Source organism: Schistocerca americana, chromosome 2 (genome assembly GCF_021461395.2).
Source record: "Schistocerca americana isolate TAMUIC-IGC-003095 chromosome 2, iqSchAmer2.1, whole genome shotgun sequence".
Lineage (NCBI taxonomy): Eukaryota > Metazoa > Arthropoda > Insecta > Orthoptera > Acrididae > Schistocerca > Schistocerca americana.
The window spans coordinates 469,279,440-469,299,913 of NC_060120.1; positions in this window are offsets into that span (position 1 = coordinate 469,279,440).

The following is a 20,474-nucleotide window of genomic DNA, read 5'->3' on the forward strand; positions in this document are numbered from 1 at the left end:
TCGTGAGGCTGGGAAGGCATGGAGCACGCAAGGAGGCAGGTTACGCCCCAGGTTCACCTGCTGCCACCGATTGAGTATTTGTATCCATTACTGTTGTGAATGAGGCATCACTGAGATCCAGGTCCTCAGGGGACGCTGAGATCTCCACCTCATCTGCAGGTGCAGAATTGGTTGGGAGTGGTGGTGTTGGGCCCACCAGAGGGTTCTTTTTCTTAGCAGACTTCTTTGTTTGCTTGGCCTCTCCATTCTCTTCAGGGGCTTGCTGGGAGGACTTCTCAGAAGTAGCTTCAGGCATGGAGGAAGGCAATGAAGCTCTTCGTCCAGCAGCTTTTCGCTCCTTTAGCCACTGGCGAGTGTCCGCTATGGCATTAGTGGGGACCTTGGAAGAGAGGGTCCCAAGAGACCCCTTCTGCACGAAAGGAGCCGGAGGAGACTGTTGCTTCTCCAGATGGGGGGAGAGGACCAATGTCCCCTGCGTTTGGGGGGCCTTATTCCCAAGGTAGGTACTTTGGGAGCAACAGAAGGAGATTTCCCCCTACCACCAAGGGGGCAGATGTATTCAGGAGACCCGAAGAGCCCACTGTTCGTGGCACAGAGTGTGGTATGACTGGTACTTGTGACACGATGGTAATGTAGCTGCAGCATATCTGGATGTCAGCCGAATGGGGTGTAATTGTTCAGTATACTTTCAGCCTCTTGGTAAGTCAACCAGTCCAGGGTCTTGTACTCCACGATTTTCCGCTAACCACTCGGTGCCATACGTCACCTTCGCAGTCTGGCGAGCAGGGGGAGTGCTGCTCTCCACAGATGATACAAGTGAAAGGAGGTGCACGTCGAGTATCTGGATGCAGTGGACGTCTGCAGTCTCGACATGTAGCGCTGGAAGTGCAGCGGGACGACATGTGCTCGAATTTACACCACTTAAAGCACCACATAGGGGGAGGGAAGTATGGTTTAAAGTCACAGCGGTAAACCATCACCTTGACATTTTCAGGCAATGAATCATCCTCAAAGGCCAAGATGAAGGCACCGGTAGCAAACCTATTGTACTTGGGTCCCCCGTAAATGCTCCAGATGAAATGAACACCCAGCCGTTCTAAATTGGCGTGGAGCTCGTCGTCAGACTGCAAGAGGAGGTCGCGATGGAAAATGATCCCCTGGACCATGTTGAGAATTTTATGGAGAGTGAAAGAAACAGGTATATAACCCAGCTGGTCTCAAACGAGTAACGCCTAGGATTGGGCTGGGGACTCTGTCTGAATCAAGACTGCACCGCTTCTCATCTTGGACAGCGCTGTCACTTCCCCAAACTTATCCTCAAGATGTTCAACAAAAATGAGGCTTCGTTGGTAGAAAGGAGTCCCCGTCCATTCTGCTACAGACTAAATACCGAGGCGAATATGGCTCTCTTCTTTCTGTAGCCCTAAGTTCCTCCCATGGTGTAGCGAGGGAGGGAAACGATTGAGGATCATATCTGTCAGCATTGTACTCGATCTTGCCCTTCTTAGAGACTGCTGGCACTGTACGGTCACCAGCAAGAGATGACTTAGTCCGCTTTATTGTGGATCATCCGCCCTGATGCCACCCACTCTGATCAGGAGCTCTCCCCACAGGCGCTACCCAGCCACAACAAAGGCCATCTGGCATGATGGCCGTTGTCGGGAGTCCTGATGCCCCAGGAAGACAAGCATCTACTCCTTGGCATACATGGGGAGTTTACATCTCAGGCATCAGCAGTATGATCCCCGTGTTGTCAGGGGGCTACCACCAAATGGGTACATGACGGCCCCACCACAACGAACTGGCTACCGTGCTGGATACTGGGCATAGAGAAATCAAATATTGTCATGGGGGCGAGAGAGGACAGGAGACAACGGAAAGTGTCCTCCCCCAAATAGTTGAATTTCAGGTGGAAAAGCAAAGCCATGATAGGAGATTCAGGAGATCGAATCTAAGGCCACACTGCTCCACGTAAGGCGTCCATCCCCATATGGCCTGAACTTATGTAGAATTTGGCAAGTGGCAGGTCAAACAATAAAATGGGACCTGAACTTACAGGGCCGAAAAGTATGAGACTCCTTTTAGTCACTTCTTACGACAAGCATGGATACCTCTGGCCTATTCTAACCCCCGGACCCGCAGGGGGGAATCTAGTTGCCATACCCATTCATCACAGGTGGAATAGTGCGCTACTTCCATCTTTAACAGGGACTGATACAGCTAGAATTTTTAGACTGATTTTCGAGCTAAACAATATCTGCATTCTTCATTAATTCCTACCCATTTGCTTTATGTTGACGATCATCTTTCAACCTTTGCATCGCTATCAGAAGAGCTTCCTTCACTCAAAAAAGTTTTCTTATGTTGCATCCTCTCTGCAAAGAATTGTGTTGTTCGAGAACAGCCTTATAAATACACTCCTGGAAATGGAAAAAAGAACACATTGACACCGGTGTGTCAGACCCACCATACTTGCTCCGGACACTGCGAGAGGGCTGTACAAGCAATGATCACACGCACGGCACAGCGGACACACCAGGAACCGCGGTGTTGGCCGTCGAATGGCGCTAGCTGCGCAGCATTTGTGCACCGCCGCCGTCAGTGTCAGCCAGTTTGCCGTGGCATACGAAGCTCCATCGCAGTCTTTAACACAGGTAGCATGCCGCGACAGCGTGGACGTGAACCGTATGTGCAGTTGACGGACTTTGAGCGAGGGCGTATAGTGGGCATGCGGGAGGCCGGTGGACGTACCGCCGAATTGCTCAACACGTGGGGCGTGAGGTCTCCACAGTACATCGATGTTGTCGCCAGTGGTCGGCGGAAGGTGCACGTGCCCGTCGGCCTGGGACCGGACCGCAGCGACGCACGGATGCACGCCAAGACCGTAGGATCCTACGCAGTGCCGTAGGGGACCGCACCGCCACTTCCCAGCAAATTAGGGACACTGTTGCTCCTGGGGTATCGGCGAGGACCATTCGCAACCGTCTCCATGAAGCTGGGCTACGGTCCCGCACACCGTTAGGCCGTCTTCCGCTCACGCCCCAACATCGTGCAGCTCGCCTCCAGTGGTGTCGCGACAGGCGTGAATGGAGGGACGAATGGAGACGTGTCGTCTTCAGCGATGAGAGTCGCTTCTGCCTTGGTGCCAATGATGGTCGTATGCGTGTTTGGCGCCGTGCAGGTGAGCGCCACAATCAGGACTGCATACGACCGAGGCACACAGGGCCAACACCCGGCATCATGGTGTGGGGAGCGATCTCCTACACTGGCCGTACACCACTGGTGATCGTCGAGGGGACACTGAATAGTGCACGGTACATCCAAACCGTCATCGAACCCATCGTTCTACCATTCCTAGACCGGCAAGGGAACTTGCTGTTCCAACAGGACAATGCACGTCCGCATGTATCCCGTGCCACCCAACGTGCTCTAGAAGGTGTAAGTCAACTACCCTGGCCAGCAAGATCTCCGGATCTGTCCCCCATTGAGCATGTTTGGGACTGGATGAAGCGTCGTCTCACACGGTCTGCACGTCCAGCACGAACGCTGGTCCAACTGAGGCGCCAGGTGGAAATGGCATGGCAAGCCGTTCCACAGGACTACATCCAGCATCTCTACGATCGTCTCCATGGGAGAATAGCAGCCTGCATTGCTGCGAAAGGTGGATATACACTGTACTAGTGCCGACATTGTGCATGCTCTGTTGCCTGTGTCTATGTGCCTGTGGTTCTGTCAGTGTGATCATGTGATGTATCTGACCCCAGGAATGTGTCAATAAAGTTTCCCCTTCCTGGGACAATGAATTCACGGTGTTCTTATTTCAATTTCCAGGAGTGTACATCGACTTTATCTATCAAACCATTTGCATAAGTAAATGGCTTGAAGTAGCCGACCTGCTTAAAGGAGCTACAACGTGGAGGGCAAGACTTCAAATTACTGACGCACCACCTTTAACTGTTCTTGGAATAAGTGTGTACAGGCTGAGTCACCCAAGCCGTTAACCTCATACATTTTCCGAACCTTTCCAGATACCGGCATTCTATTTTCACCGAGCTAATCTGCGAGCAAGTGTCATGTCTCAGCAATATTGATTACAGAGATCTCGGTAAGAAAGTTCTTCTTCCAATCGAATGATACTATTTTCTGCTGCTGATATTATAGAACGGAAAAAGATAAATTCAACGGCATTTCTCTCTCCGAATGCTACAAGTATTTTGGAGACACAACAACATCCACCAGGTGGGTTTTCTGTGTTTCACACCTCAGCCTATTACTGCACACTTTTATTTTATGCGGAACTTCGTGATTTCATATCCAACTAAGGAAGGACATCATGAATCTTTTATAAGAGAGACTAAAATAAAATGCCGCTTTGTCTATTTATTCGAATTTGCACGGACTCAATTACCTGTACCAAGCTGCACCATAAGGCAACAGACAGGATTCATTGAAATCCTATGTACTAGGTACAGAAATTCCACCGTAAATACTTATTGTATTTTAATAAGTGATAAGCCACCGAATTAATATCTTTCAGGCGTACGTTATTAGTGAAGAAAATACTGCATTCTGCTTCAAAAATTCCAATTTATCTGTGATTAATATTTCTATGAGAAGTGTCGGTCACTGAGGATTTTCTTGCGGTGAAAGTAGAATTAATGCGTCTTAAATGGTTCCAAAAAGGTTTCTGTTGATTTCATTAAGTGATTTCCTCTTTGTATAAGATATTTCAGTAGACGATTTTCCGGTGCTGCTCGGATTTTTCTATATTCAAACCCTACGTTAGACCGGAAAACGAATGAAATCTCTCCGTAAGGTGCAACAAAAATTAGTTCATTCAAGTGTTTTAAAAGCGTAAAACAAATGTATACATTACGTAGAAAAATAATTTAACAAATTTATTACAATATTAATTTAACACAAAACCTGATTTCATACATTTTTAACATTCCCTCCAGGTGCAAAAATAAATAAACTGATGGTGGTTTCCAATCTTTAGCAAGCGATATAAAGTTTTTCTTGACAGAAACATGATGATCGCAAATCTACTCCACAGTACTTAACAGACTGTGTTTGAGAATTATTATTCCTGATTGAGAACACAAGTAGCTGAAATTATCATAGCTATGTGTTACATGTCACCTTTCCTATAGTTATCCCCGCTCTTAGTTGTTAATTTCACTTGAATTGTTAGCAAACAGATCAGCAACTCCAACTATCAACATTTTCCTTTTCTTTTTTTCTTTTCAAAATTGGAGTTTGATTTCTAGGTCACGCAGATAGCTCATTTCGTATGGTGTCAACTATTTGAGGTTATGTATCAGACACGATTTAATTCAAAGTCTACAAATATGTGTGTTTCATTTCCACACAGCCAGCCGCTGTGGGCGAGCGGTTCTAGGCCCTTCAGGTCGGAAACGCGCGACTGCTACGGTCTCAGGTTCGAATCCTGCCTCGGGCAGAAAAAGGTACACGACGCGATCACACACTTATAAAAATAACGAGAGCACTAGTATTTCCTTAATAAAGCGTAAACTCAAGACCGATACAAGATGACACCTTCATCTCATCTGCTCGATTCATCATCATCTTAGAGAAAACGGACAGAGAGTTGTGGAAAATAACTCTATATGTTTTTTTCTCGAGGACGTTAAAACCAGGAAAACTTCCTTTGAACTGAATAATAATGGACAGAACGGTGGTCTCAAAGTCTGTTAAGTTAAAACATAGTATGTTGTGATTAATACAGCAGACTGTTCAAAGATTCCCTTGGTTTTTCTTTCGCTCAATATTCGGGAGGGCCGTGCGTTTTAGACACCTAAGAAGTCTTGGCAAAAATGAGAAACGAACCCAAGTAAACCTTAATGCACTATTAGCGTCTGCCAGCAGGGCATTTCATAACATTTCGAGCTTAATATGAAGATCACTCTCTTCACTAAAATTTGGTCTGTACTTGTCAGGAATTGTGTCAGTTTCCCTATATGGATGTAAGAAATTTTATTTCAGAAAAAATTGAGAAATTCTGTTTTTATATGAAAGAAAAGTATAACGAAAGATTGTTGGACCTGTTACGGGAGAGAACTGTCGCGAATGAAATATCAGGGAAAGGAAGAACTGCCAATCTTGTCCAGACACCAGAATGTTGTGGTGGTACTATTAGGAGAAGAAGGGCCAGCTGCGAAGTTAGGATGCCAGAGAACAAGTTACCGTTTCAGTCACTGTCAGGAAGATCAGATGGCAATAGAAAAAGGGGAAGGGCCATAACAAGATGGCCAGACATTATTGGGGTTGAAACGGAGAGGGAAAGCCCGACACCCGAATGGCTGGATGAGGAGAAGTATCGAACAGACGCAAGATCGCTTAGGCCCGTGTCACACTGACAGTAAAGAAACTTATTACGACCTACTTAATCTATCTGCACGATGGCGATCATTTATTTATGGATTAATTGTTGCTTATCTGAAAATTATAAAGTCAGAACCGCGATCTGACTTTCATTAAGTTCAGTGATCTATCGTTTTATTGTTATGGTCGCCTATTCTGAATCTAGAACTGAATTTAACTAAAACGCCTTTACCACAAAGTGATCTACAAGTAATCTATCCATACAGCTCCGCAGTTACAGACGTGCTTTTCGTTGTTGCAATGTGGGCTAACGGTGGGCTGTATACAACATCTACAATTGAGGAGGCTATCGTAAATCCCAAGGCACATGACACGCTTAACCTATAGCCGTTAATCTAAGCACTAAACTTTTTACCTGCCCTGCAAACCTTTATTAAAGATACAATTTTTGAGGCAGTAACGCATACGAGGCTGACACGCCAGCCAATACCTACCATTAGAAAATCCATGCGAAAGTTTTGTTTTTGCTAGAAATACAACTGGAAAGATAAAACCTGCTTCTGAATAATTTCTGTTTTGACCAAGATTTTAGGAAGCAGAAACAATACGTCCGCTGCCTGTAATGAAGACATTGATTTGATCACACACACTGAAAGCGAATCACTCGTTGTATGTAACTTTAATCATGCAGTGAACGAAATTCGTGGCTGAAGGACTTAAAAATACCAAGTTGATGACAAATTTAATGAACGTTGCAATTTTACGATTGCACTCAAAACATCAAAGCTATAAAGCGACACTCATAATGATGGTTTTAGAAATACTATCAATTTAGTACGTTTCTCAACGTAGTTTGACCAGTCGTAATGGTACATACAGTAAATAATTAGATTCAGGGCAGTTTCAAGTCAGATAAGTAAGTGGGAACATTTAAAAAATATATATTAATCTAAATTCACAAAAGAGACCAATCTTAAATGATAGTTCTTGCGTTTTGATATCGACGGGGATTATGCACTCTCAGTTCTTCAGTGCTCAGAACGATTTTGCAACCTCGTACAGCACAAATTTCGTCGGCGCTTTCTTTTGCATCAGGGCATCATTACGTGCAACGGTTAATCCAGAAAGATTTACGCATCACGTACCGTTCATATAAGGCTAATATTCTTTCGAACGAGCAGAATCAACTTCCGTTTTGCCTCCTCAATGGTCACTTCCTTGCTCGCACGATAAGCCGGTCAGCCACATCTTACCGTGTGCCCTCTCTGATACCAACTGATTCACTGCTTTTTGCGCGTGCGTCAACCTCCAGCGCGCCTGCACCAACCAGGGATTCCCTAATTTGTCTTTTCAGATTACAAGTCATCGTCTCATGTAGCACAAATGTAACCAGGATATGACTGCATACACTTTACTTCATACAATGTTTTTAATAGGTTCCCTAAACATTCTGCTAAAAGGTAACATCTGTGGCCCGGGTCTTCTTTGCCGCGGTACTAGCAGAGGGAAGGTGGCGACCATATCGCACCAGCCGCCTTTTAAGCCCCGGTATTCATTTGACAGCAGTGTGAGTGGACTGGAGCCGTCCTGGAGAGACTGGAACGGCGGACGATCCCCGCTCCTAACCGGCCTGAACTCGGCATCACCAGCGCTGGAGTCTAATGCTCTACCCGCTGGACCAACACGGCCACAAATGTTCTCCTCATAAAAAAAAAATTAATTCGGAAAACACCATAGAAATAAAATCATAGTAATTGTACGTAATTGATAAGTATTAATAACATACATTTATAGTACTCTTTAAACAAAAGATATTTGTAAAATAGTACTTGTGTTCACTTGGCGTGCGTAATCGCATTGTTCTGTTACGAAGTATGTCAAACTTGCCCTTTGTATGTAAAGAATGACAGTGCTGGAAAAACTCTTACGTTATTTGATTTTCAAACAGCTGAGTAAAACTCAAGGTACTCAAGACAGTTCTCTCTTTACTTATTCTGATCATCACTAAACTGACACACAATATTTTTAGCGCAACGCAATCTAATTTCCAGTAATCCCTACAAACGATTTGCTCTGACTAGCAATAACCTGTACCTTTCATGAATCACTTACTTCACAAAAATCTTCGTTACTCGAACTACTGCAATACAGCGAGCGCCAATACTGTCAGCACAATAAAAGATTCTAACTACTGAAGGCACTAACTACTGATAGGCATAGTTAGCAAATGAAAGGTTTTGATAAAGAACAAACAATGTATTTACCTTAACAGTGTTCAAAAGTCATAATATATATCAGTTCATGACATCCAGTCTCACAAATTTCCTTTTTCTGACGGACACACGTCCAGATCGTCCGCTCATAGTAACTTGGCATTTCCCTCCCCACATTCGCCACTGCTGGCGGCTCACCTCCAACTGCCCAACGCTACGCTGTTCACACCCAACTGCCCAACACTACACTAGCAAATATATATTCCAACAATGAGTACAACCAGCCGCAGACTGCACACAGCGCAGTCAGCGATTTTCATACAGAGCACTACGTGGCGTTACCAACATAAAAACCTAAAGAGCTTACTTACATATATTTCATTTTTAAGGAAAAGCTCTTTGTTTGTGGTTTTCCGTAAAGTGAAATTAGAGCTATACCACCTCTGTTAGAGAAATGAACGTGAACAACAAATAGGAGAAGTCCAACTAACGGAACATACAATGACAGAAATAAATGACAACAGCAAGAAAGAGTTTTGCAACATAAACGAAACTTGGTGTTTCTACGTCTGACAAATGACATCTATTAAAATTTCGCGTCAGTCGCTTAAGAATGACTTTAGTAGCGCACTAGGGGGGTGAAAATCAGGTTTGTTTTAAAAATTTGCTCTAACGATTGTGAGTTAGTTACCTTTGAGACTGGACTTGGCAAATTGATGTTGGTCAAGAATGCGTTTAAGGTGACAAAGAGCCATTATCAACATCCTACTGATTTTGAATGAGGTCGTGTAACAGGGCTACGAGATGCTGGATGTTTCGTCGGCTGTTTTGCAGAAAGACTTAGCAGGAAAGTAGCCACTGTACATTATTGCTGGCAGCGGTAGTCACAACAATGTTCAGTCGCAAGAAGAGTGGGTCTTTGGCGGCCACGTGACACTGCCTAGAGGGGAGACCATCGTGTTCGGTATACGGCTCTGGCGCATCGCACTGTATCTGCAGCAGCAATCTGACCAGCAGTCAGCACCACAGTGACATAACGAACTGTTACTAATTGGTTACTCCAAGGATAGCTCTGAGCCTCAGGTCCTGTTGCTTGCATTCCACCGACCCCAAACCCCCGCCATTCGCAACTTCAGTGGGGTCAAGCGAGAGCTCATTTGAGGGATGGTGGGGGTCATTTTTACCAAGAGTGGGCATTGTTTTCAGGGGGAGCGGCTGTTAAAACGAAGTTTTCGAACACAGTCGCACTGGAGTTATCGTCTGGGGTGCTACATTGTACGACAGCACGGGCACTCTAGTTGTTATTCCACGCACCCTGACTGAAAAATTGTACGTCAGTCTGGTGATTCGGCCTATCTGTGCTACCATTCGTGAACAGGATTCCAGGAGATGTTTTCCAACAGGATAACGCTCTCCCAAAATCCGATGCTGTAACCCAACATGCTCTACAGAGCGTCGACAGGCTACCTTGGCTTGCTAGATCACCCGATCTGTCTCCAATCGAGCGCATATGGGACATCATTGGACGACAACTCCAGAATCATCCACAACTAGTATTAACTGTCCCTGGATTGACTGACCAAATGTAACAGACATGGAACTCCATCCCACAAACTGACATTCGACCTCTGTACAACACAGTGCACGCACATTTTCACGCTTACTTTCAACCTTATGGCGGATATAACGGTTATTAACATAGGCGTACCCAGCGAGAGGCAGGGGGGCAGCTGCCCCCCACCCCCCAGAAGATGTTCGCAGTGTTTTACTAGTTTACTGTTTTATTTAATAAGAAATGCTGCATGTTTTCTCGGATTGTGCAAGTGCATTCTTGTATTTAAAATGTTTATTAAAAGCAGTTTTTCACTAGTTTACTGTTTTATTTAATAGAAGTGCTGTATGTTGTCTCGAGTCCTTGTTCCCTGAGACTAGTATGACGTTCTCCCCCCCCCCCCCCCCCCCCCCCCCCCCTACTTCAGATCCTGGGTACGCCCTTGGTTATTAATGTACTAGTTTTTCGCATTTGCAATGGCTTATCTCGCAGTTACATTAATCTGTGATCTTGCAATGTCAGTCACTTAAATATGATACCTAAACCAATAGATTAACCAAACCTCATTACTCTACATTAATTAATTTTTCCTGTTGCGATCCTTTTGTCGTTAGTCTATAAGGTAAGTTCATCTAGAAGGTGGCGGGTAGCATTGAATGCAGTCTTTACTTGTAAGGCCTCTTATGTATCCAGACGTGTTGAACACATTTTTTTTCTCTTTTTTTCGTAAGCCATCACACGGCAAATCAGCTGATTGGACGTACGGCAAGAATCGTCCAGCCCCGAGGTGACGTTAGCGCCTGCGGACGTGATGGTCTTTAGGGAAAGGCTTCAGGGTTTTTGTCGAGCACCGGGGAACGGTAACAGACAGAGAGAGAAGAGCAAAAAGCGCTGTGGAACAAGGTGGTGCCAGCCGAGGGCCCGACACGCACCACTGCGCCGCCACGGCGCCGCTTCTCTGTACACTTCCTGGAACTGCTACAAGTTACCAGCCCTCATAGTTCCACGAATCTGAACACTGAATTCTCTCATGTATTGGGGATGCCAGTATTCTAACATATTACGTACTGCCTGGTTAAAAAGCGCATAGCGGAGGGGATGTGGGATCTCTTCTCTAGTATTCAGGTAAGGAAAGAGAAATTCATAGATGAGATAAAAATTTAGCGTGAAACAATACAGAGAGCAAAATTCGCTAATAACATTGTCATCCTCTGTGAAAGCGAGGACGAATGACAATAGACGTAGGAATTCCGCTACTTTGCAAGAAAAATAAGGCGTATGGCCCGAGAAAGAACACGAAAAGTAGGCTACAACAGACAGAGAGAGAACTGCACCAGTTACGTTTTTTAATGGATATCGCAACGCGTTATAGGAATTTATTTCCAGTTTAAAATGCCACATTAGTGTCGTATGTGACGTCTCTATATGTGTGTTGTTATGCTTTTCTTGTCCCACAGCCGCCTTTTTAGGACTTTACTGTTATCGGAAATTGTAGATCTTGGAATGCTAATGTCAGGGAACAGTCTTCGTTGCGTATCGGCTTATAGATATTGCACCGCCTTCGTTGCGCAGAAATTCACACGGAAGTAGATAATTACTCACACTGTTTCTTTGACTAGAATAATAATACGATATAAAGGTATTGCTGCAGTATTGATTCCTAACATTAGCGTCTAAAAAGTCCCAAAATTATATTTCTGACTTCTGATCACAGTAAAACCATATAAATACGACTACAGGACAAGAAAAGCAGTAAAAAAACGTACCTGACGACATCACCTACAGGGGGTGGACTTAAGTATAGAAACACCAAAAATGCAACACAATACCGTGTGTAATACGGCGTAGGAAAACAGTTGGCTTTCAAAACCGCTTCCAGTCCTCTCGGGATGTTAATACACTGAAGAGCCAAATAAACTGGTATACCTGTCTAATATCGTATAGTGCCTCCGCGAGCACGCAGAAGTGCAGCAGCAAGATGTGGCATGGACTCGACTAATGTGTGAAGTAGCGCTGGAGAAAAATGACACCATGAATCCTGCAGGGTTGTCCATAAATCTGTAAGAGTACTAGGAGGTGGAGATTTGTGCTGAACAGCACATTGCAAGGCATCCCAGACATGGTCAATAATGTTCATGTTTGGGGAGTTTAGTTGCCAGCGGAAGTGCTGAAACTCAGAAGAGTATTCCGGCAACAGCGATGTAGGAGATTTGATGTTTTTCCGAATTCCTGATATTCACGGAACACCCGTGAAATGGTCGTACGGGAAAATCTTCACTTCATCGCTACCTCAGAGATGCTGTGCCCCATTGCTCGTACGCCGACTATAGCACCACATTCAAACTCATTTAAAGCTTGATAGCCTGCCACTGTAACAAAAGTAACCGATCTAACAAATGCGTCAGACACTTGTCTTATACAGGCGCTCCCGCCTGCAGCGCGGTATTTTGCCTGTTTACGTATCTCTGTATTTGAATATGCACATCTATACCAGTTTCTCTGGCGCTTCGATATAAAATTAGAAAATCCGCTTCAGTTGTCAGTAACTTCTTAGTTACTGCGCGATCGGTTTCGAAGCCTAAAGCTTCGTCTTCAGGTGTCAGGAAAAAATTATGGAAACCTGAAAGTGTAGTGGTCCGGACAGTCAGTCATGGAGGGTCACTACCGCGTTAAACAAATGTATGGGAGCGTAGGACCGGCAACCGCTTCCTTGTAGTTGCCACGACTGTTTGACGTGGGTGTGGGCTGGCTTAACATCTATGGTCATCAGTCCCATAGAACTTAGAACTAACCTAAGGACAGCACACAACACCCAGTCATCACGAGGCAGAGAAAATCCCTGACCCCGCCGGGAATCTAACCCGGGAACCCGGGCGCGGGAAGCGAGAACGCTACCGCACGACCACGAGCTGCGGACTGACGTGGGTGTGACCCCATATGACTAACTGGGCCAGTCGCCACACATAATTATTTGGTGGCACCTGAAGATGAAGCTTTTGGCTTCGAAACCGGTCGTGCAAAAACAAGAAATTACTGGCAACTGATGCGGACTTTTTATTCTATTAATGCTTTCCTCAGTAGTGGATGTTCGCCTGGCCAAATATTTCATCTCGGAATGGATAAATACAGGGCCTGTATGGTTTTCAAGCGAATCTTACACCATTCTTCTTGCAAAATAGTGGCAAGTTCAGGAAATGATGATGGAGGTACGCTGCAGACACGCATTCATCCCTCCGAAGTAGACCACAAACGCTCAGCAATACTGAGATCTGGTGACAATGGTGACAAAGGGAGACGGGAAAATTCATCCTCATGCTCACAAAACCAGACCTGGACGACAAAAACTATGCGACCTGTGGCCCTGACGTTGTAGAACAGAGCATCACCATGGGGGAGTAAACATTTAACATTGAATGGACCTGGTCAGCCAAAATTGTCTCATAATGCTTGGCAGTAATATGACCCTGCAGAATAAGAATAGGTTTCAAGGAATACCACGATATGGCTGCCCAAATCATCATCGAACCCTTGCCATTTTTCGCTCTTGGGACAAAAAATCGGCCAGATTTTGAAACCGTCTGCTGCAAGACCCATCCGACCAAATGGCTTTCTTACATCGTCCCATAGCCCAGCTTCGGTACCAGGGTGTACTGCAACGGCATTTGCATCGCTGATGAGTGGTTGTGGAATTACATCTCGTCCAGCAATTGCAAGCTTATAGAGCTTCCTTCGTTGCTTTGGTGCTTACAGGCTTCTTGAATGCGACAATCACCTCTGCAGTGACTTTTACAGCTGTTACCCTCTTAGCTTTCGTCACAATCCTCCTCAGTAACCGTCCGTGACATTCACTATACTCATACGTCCATCCACTTTGTGGCGTACTGAAACACGTTTTTCCGCTTTTCGTGTATGTGGTTCAAATCTTCGATACTTGCGTCTTAAAATACCAAACACTTTCGCTACCTTGATTATGAAACTACCCACCATACGAGCACCACCAGTTTGCCCCGTTAGAATTCGCTTAGTTCTGACTCAGTACAATCAGAACTACACCGAACACTGTTCAGGCCACGATTGACACTTGCAACGTGTTGACGAGATCGCACAGATGCCGTTCGTGGCCGTAGCTCAACCTGCAGACTTCGCCATCTGTATTTATCTTGAAGCATGCATTTTTTGCCGTATTTCGATATTTTTGTCTAGCTTCTGTGTCATACTAACGTAAATAGCAGCACTTAAAAATGGGGATATATAGCTGAAACACGTCAAGCTACGTTTTAGAAAAACGCAACTGGAGCGTAATTCTATTTTTAAATGATTGTTATCACAGCTGCAGCCTTTCGAGAGACAATGAATCTGACAAATAAAAAAGTTAAAAAGGAAGAAATTCTTCGCTAGAAGAAAGTCCAGTAGTTTTAAATATGGCCAATTACTCGTGAAAGAAATCTCTAAGGAAGTACGAAGGGGAAGAGTATTGTACGGAAGTGCATCATGAACTGTGCGGAAACGTAAACTTTTGAATGGTAGTGTTAATAAAATATGCTGAAAATCAGAGGGCGCAAACTGTGTGAGTAGACAGAGATCGGAATATACAGGCTGATTCCGTGAAGAAGCTACAAACTTTCAGAATTGATTGAGAAGAGCTAATGTGTCAATTTGAGGAGAGGGACCCTGGCGCGGAAACGACAGAGTCAAAAGTTACAAGCAAAACCCCTTCTGATATCTGTGAAGGAGGAATACACGCACCGCTACTGCTGTTGCTACGATTTTAGGGTAGGCAGCTTTCAGAGGTGGTAGTAAGGACCAAAGCATTATATATGTCCGGAAAATATGGGCTGTAAACTGCATACCTTGAGAGCATTGACCAGATTGTTCATTTTCCATAGCGTGAAACACTTGTCTTTTACTGCAAGCGTTTTGCTTTCCACATTTTTGTGGGAAGCAGTACGGACCCAAACGAGGAAAAAAATTGAGTAAATATGCGCTGCAAAATGAGTACAGAGCTATGGGACTTGTTCTGTAGGAGAGATGTACTTCAAACCAGCGAAGATGAACAACTGGTCACGGATCATAAGATAAGCAATTTAGAGCTCATGCTTACTGAACATTTTTTTCTTTTTTTGGTCCGTTGCCTACACTACAGTTTTAGCAACAACATACCAGTAGATGAACTCCGCTGTCAGAAGTATCAGAACGATTTTCACTCATAACTTTCGACTCGATCGTTTCCGGACCTTACCTCAAATTGATACATTAGCCCTTCTTCATAATCCCTGAATCATCCTGTGAGTAAGAAATAATTGAAGACGTCGAGTGTAAGTCGTATTTTCGGAAAAATTTCAGAGGAGAGAACGTTGTGGCGGGTCACATCTATACAACCAGTATATCACGGAAATGACTTAAAAAAGTAACTCTATTCCGTCGTAACAAAAATAAGATTACTAAAACGGAAAGTGAATAAGAAGTACTCCCTGCGATTGAAGTCTTCCGCTGTCGTTGTCATGCTCAATAAAGCCTTTGCAGGTGTATAGTTCCTTATATAAGAACACGGCCTGCCGCGCTGCTGCTACGGTCACAGGTTCGAATCCTGCCTCGGGTATGGGTGTGTATGATGTCCTTAGGTTAGTTAGGTTTAAGTAGTTCTAAGTCTACGGGACTGAGGACCTCAGATGTTATGTCCCATAGTGCTTAGTGGCATTTGAACAGTTTTTGAACAACACGAAGGTACTATCATTTCAGCAAAAGTTTTACTGAAGTATTTTCTTACTTTTAACTCCGTTGTATCGCAGGGTATAGCAATGTCTCTGGGTGTACACCATCTCACTCCCTCTGATATTTGAAACATTACAAAGAATAGGCAAGACAATGTCTTGACGGGGAACCTTCCTCAGAAGAAGGGACGGGACTGTACGTTCTACATGTCCTGAAATCGTGTTTCCAAAATAAAGCGGTTTTATTTTCATATCCCAATGCACGTATATACAAAAACATTAGATATTTACCCTATTCTCATAACTTCTGTAACAATAATACTGGCACCTAATAAATTTGCAGTGTCCGTTGTTTAGAAAATAACCAGTTAGTCTGGTGTATTATCGTTGGCCGTGTGATGTAGTGGGTACAGTACTAGTCTTGGGCCATGGAGGTCCCTGGTTCATTCCTATGTGGAGGCGGGGAGATTTCCTCGTTCCAAACCCATTAGGACGGCTCCACGTGCAGTCAGCCTGCTGTCAAAATGAGTATCGGGGATATTTCCCGGGAGTAGAAGCGCCGGGTTGAAGAAGCCGTTATCAACCCCCTCCCACCCCCACCCCTCCTAATGCCGCGCAGGATGCAAAGACTGTATTGTACCTATCGGCAGACGGATAGTGCGACCACGGGTTTGCGCCACAGGCTGTACCTTTTACCTTTTTTACTTTGGTATATTACCCGCTGAGCTGATGCAAGTTAATTTTGCAGACGAGAGTGTGGGCGACGTCTTCCAAAACTTTTCCGGAGTTCACCTGAAACACTTTAGGAAAACTGCGGAAAACACACATTACAATCGGATTTGAACTGCATTTTTCTCAAGTACGATGGAAGGAAAGAAGATTAGGGTTAAATATCCCGCCGCCGACGATATCATTACAGACAAATTCACATTAGAGAACGATGACTAACAAATTCGAGCGTGCGTGTCCTTTTGAAGGGAGAATACAGGCATTTATCTTAGTTGGTTTAGGGAGATCAGAAAAAAACGTGATACAGATGGCTGGCCGGGGCACTGAATTTCATTACTACTCCGTAGGAATCCAATGTTGCAACAACAGGCCATCCCATTCTGCTCCAAATAGAATCTTACTCGGTTTAAGCACTTGAAGTTGCGGAAGAGAAAAATGTTGAGATTAGTGGTACCTTATTGTCATTGAAGAATCTGCTGCTTGCAGAATTCATCCTACAATATTTTGTTTGATCTATGCTAAGCGACCGGACGTCACGTACAGTCACTTCATATATGTCAAAAGAATATACATTCGATTGGTAAATATCTGGCAGACTTAATAGAAATAGCATTGTCAGCATGATGTTACAGATGTCATTATAATTATAAGAAATTAATTATTTAATTTGCGTGGCGTTTGTCAGTGAATTAGACTGTCTGACAGTGAGGCAAGAAATGCAGAAGACAATGAAGCCTCAGACCAACTAATAGGGACCAGGTCCTGGGGCCGAGACGGGTGTTGCATTCCGTCTCCGGAACCGAACTGACCGTGGCCGTTCAGTGACGCTTGTGCGAAGGATCCGTCGCGTGATGGGAATGCGGCCGCTGCGCATATTAGCTGACGTTATTGCCAACGTTAGTCAACACGAATCACAACAATGAAACAGTCAGCGAACAATCCACCGGACCAACTAATCTCCTGATACGGGCTGACAACAACGTGAATGCTCTCCTCCCGTAGCCGCGGATACAGATTTCGGTTCCTTTGGTGTGTCTGTGGGGAGGATGGGGGGGGGGGGGGGGTGCGGTGAGGGGAGGGAGGATTATCAGACTTTGTTCCTTTCTCTGTCCCCCCCCCCCCCCCCCCACACTCCCCAATGAAACTTCTCATCAGCCCAACTTTTAACGTGTCACAGGTGTGTACCATTTTAATAATAGTAACAATATAAAACAAGGAGTACAATTTTGCTACCGCCGTTTGCCGATAGTTGGCGACAACGGTAAGTAGAGATCGAAAGAAACAAATCGTAGACGTCAGGCAGTTAGCTTGGACCTCGGTCAACGTAGACTCATTCAAACATTAGTCGATTTGTGTCTGCATCATAAAGTTGTTCTTGATTGAAAATGTCAGTTTACAAACCTAATTCTCGTCATTTGTGAGAAGAAAACAGCGGTTGAGTCTCATCGAATGCTCTCAAATACGTATGGTAAGGACGCTAACAGTGAAAGAACGCGTCGTGAGTGGTTTCAGCGCTTCAAGAGCGGTGATTTTAATGTCGTAGACCGGCATAGTGGTGGAAGAGAGAATGTTTTCGAAGATACAGAATTGGAGACATTGCTGAGTGAAGACTCATGTCAAACTCAAGAAGAATTGACAAGATTAGTGGGAGTGACACAGCAAGGCATTTCAAAACGTCTCAAGGCTATGGGTATGATTCAGAAAGATGGAAGTTCGGTCCCGTGTGAGCTGAAACTAAGAGACGTTGAACGCGTTTGTGTGTTTGTGAACAGTTGCTTCAGAGGCAAGAACGGAAGGGATTTCTGCATCGCATTGTGACCGGGGACGAAAAATGGTTTCATTCCTATAACCCTAAACGCAAAAAATCATGGGGATATCCCGGCCATGCTTCCACGTCGACGGCAAAAAACCGAATTTTCAGGGCTCCAAGATCATGCTCTGCGTTTGGTGGGACCAGCTCGGCGTCGTGTACTATGAGGTGTTAAAACCAAATAAAACAATCACAGGTGCTAGTTATCGAATGATATTAATGCGTTTGAGCAGAGCATTAAAAGACAAACGGTCGCGATACAATGAGAGGCACGATAAAGTGATTTTGCAGCACGACGGCGCTCGACCCCACGTTGCAAACAGAGGTCAAAACGTACTTGGAAACGTTAAAATGGGAAGTCCTACCACACCCGCCGTATTCTCCAGACATTGCTCCCTCTGACTTTCACCTGTTTAGATCAATGGCGCATGGCCTGGCTGACCATCACTTCCGATCTGTTGAAGTAGTCACAAATTGGATCGATTCGTGGATCGCTTTAAAAGATGAACCATTTTTTCAACGCGGGAATCGTACACTGCCCGAAAGATGGGAGAAAGTAGGGGCCAGCGATGGAAAATACTTTGAATGATACATGTGTAACCAATTTGTTTCATTAAAGCCTCAAATATTTGGGGGGAAAAACGGCGGAAGCAAAGTTGTACACCTTGCATATACAGGGTGGTCAGAAAATGTGTGAAATGCTTGTAGGGATGTTACAGGGCAGGTTGTACTGAGACATAAATGTTAAGAAAGAAAGTCGATACGTTGCGCCGTTTCCGAGTTATTTAGCATTGAAGTTAGCCAATCAGATCGTCGCTCGCGTGAAATTCAAGTTTCAGCTAACGAGACAAAGCACTCGTTGTGCAACACCGCCCCTGGTAGGCCGCTTGAATGCGAGCGCGCGACGCCCCGATTGGCTAAATTCTATGCTAAATAACTCGGAAACGGAGTAACGTATCGAATTTCTTAACATTTATGTCTCAGTTCAACCTGCCCTGTAACATCCCTACAAGCATTTCACACATTTTCTGATCACCCATTGTCATGTTTTAATGTAATAATAATAAATTGTTTAGTTATCATTTTAATCTAATAGTAATACATTATTTACATCAGTGAATGGTACATTGCCTTAGCATAAGGTTCAAGATATTACAATTCAGAGGAGATATAGCCTTTGAAAGCGTACGTCAGAAAATTTTAAAAATAACTAAACCACGTAATTAATTTAAGAACTATAACAGCAACAAACTTCCACAACTTTGGCAACATTATAACTCGCACAATACAGGGTGGAGAAAAACTGTGTGACGAAATTTTAACCCTGCATAGCTGATGCCAGTAGGATCAAAATTACCAATGTTGTGTAGGTCGACAACGCACAATTTTTAAACTACGGGAACTTGGTGCTACGCACCACGCTCCAGCCGATAACCATATCGCTGCCCGTCAACCGACGAACGGCAACAGGACAATCCCACGGCCAATCGGAACGCGTGGCGCCAAGTTTCCGTAGTTTAAAAATGGTGCATTGTCGTCCTACACAACACCGGTAATTTTGGTTCCTACTGGCATCAGCTATCCGGGGTTAAAATTTCCTGACACAATTTTTCCCCATACTGTATAAATACACAGTGCGCACGCAAACTTACAAGTCTTCCACTTATCAAATTATGCCCATGCGAGCGTGTAAATAAGGGCAACGCTGTTTCTTCCAAACGTTTCCGCCTACATTCGAGAAATAAGTCCTGTGTTCTTTTTTCGTAGTGAGGCGCCTTTCCCTTTCTGTCTCCCCTTAAAAAACTTCCTGCGATTTGGTGCTTCTACCCGCGCAATCATGAAATGTGTCGGTTTTATTTTTTACAGCAGGTGCGATCAGGCTGTGAATGGGCGCTTGCGCCTGACTTGAGCGTTACTGGTCAGGTCTCAAGCCGATCCACGTGGGCAGCTCCTAACAAAAGCACTTGAAAAGTACCCTGTGTTAAAAGTAGCTTGTTAAATCTAGTATTCCCTGCTTTGTGACGCTCTTAGTTCTCACGTAACTTCAATCTCAGAAACGTAGCTGTGAAACTTGGAAATTGATATATACTGCCTGACAAAAAATGCAATGAGAA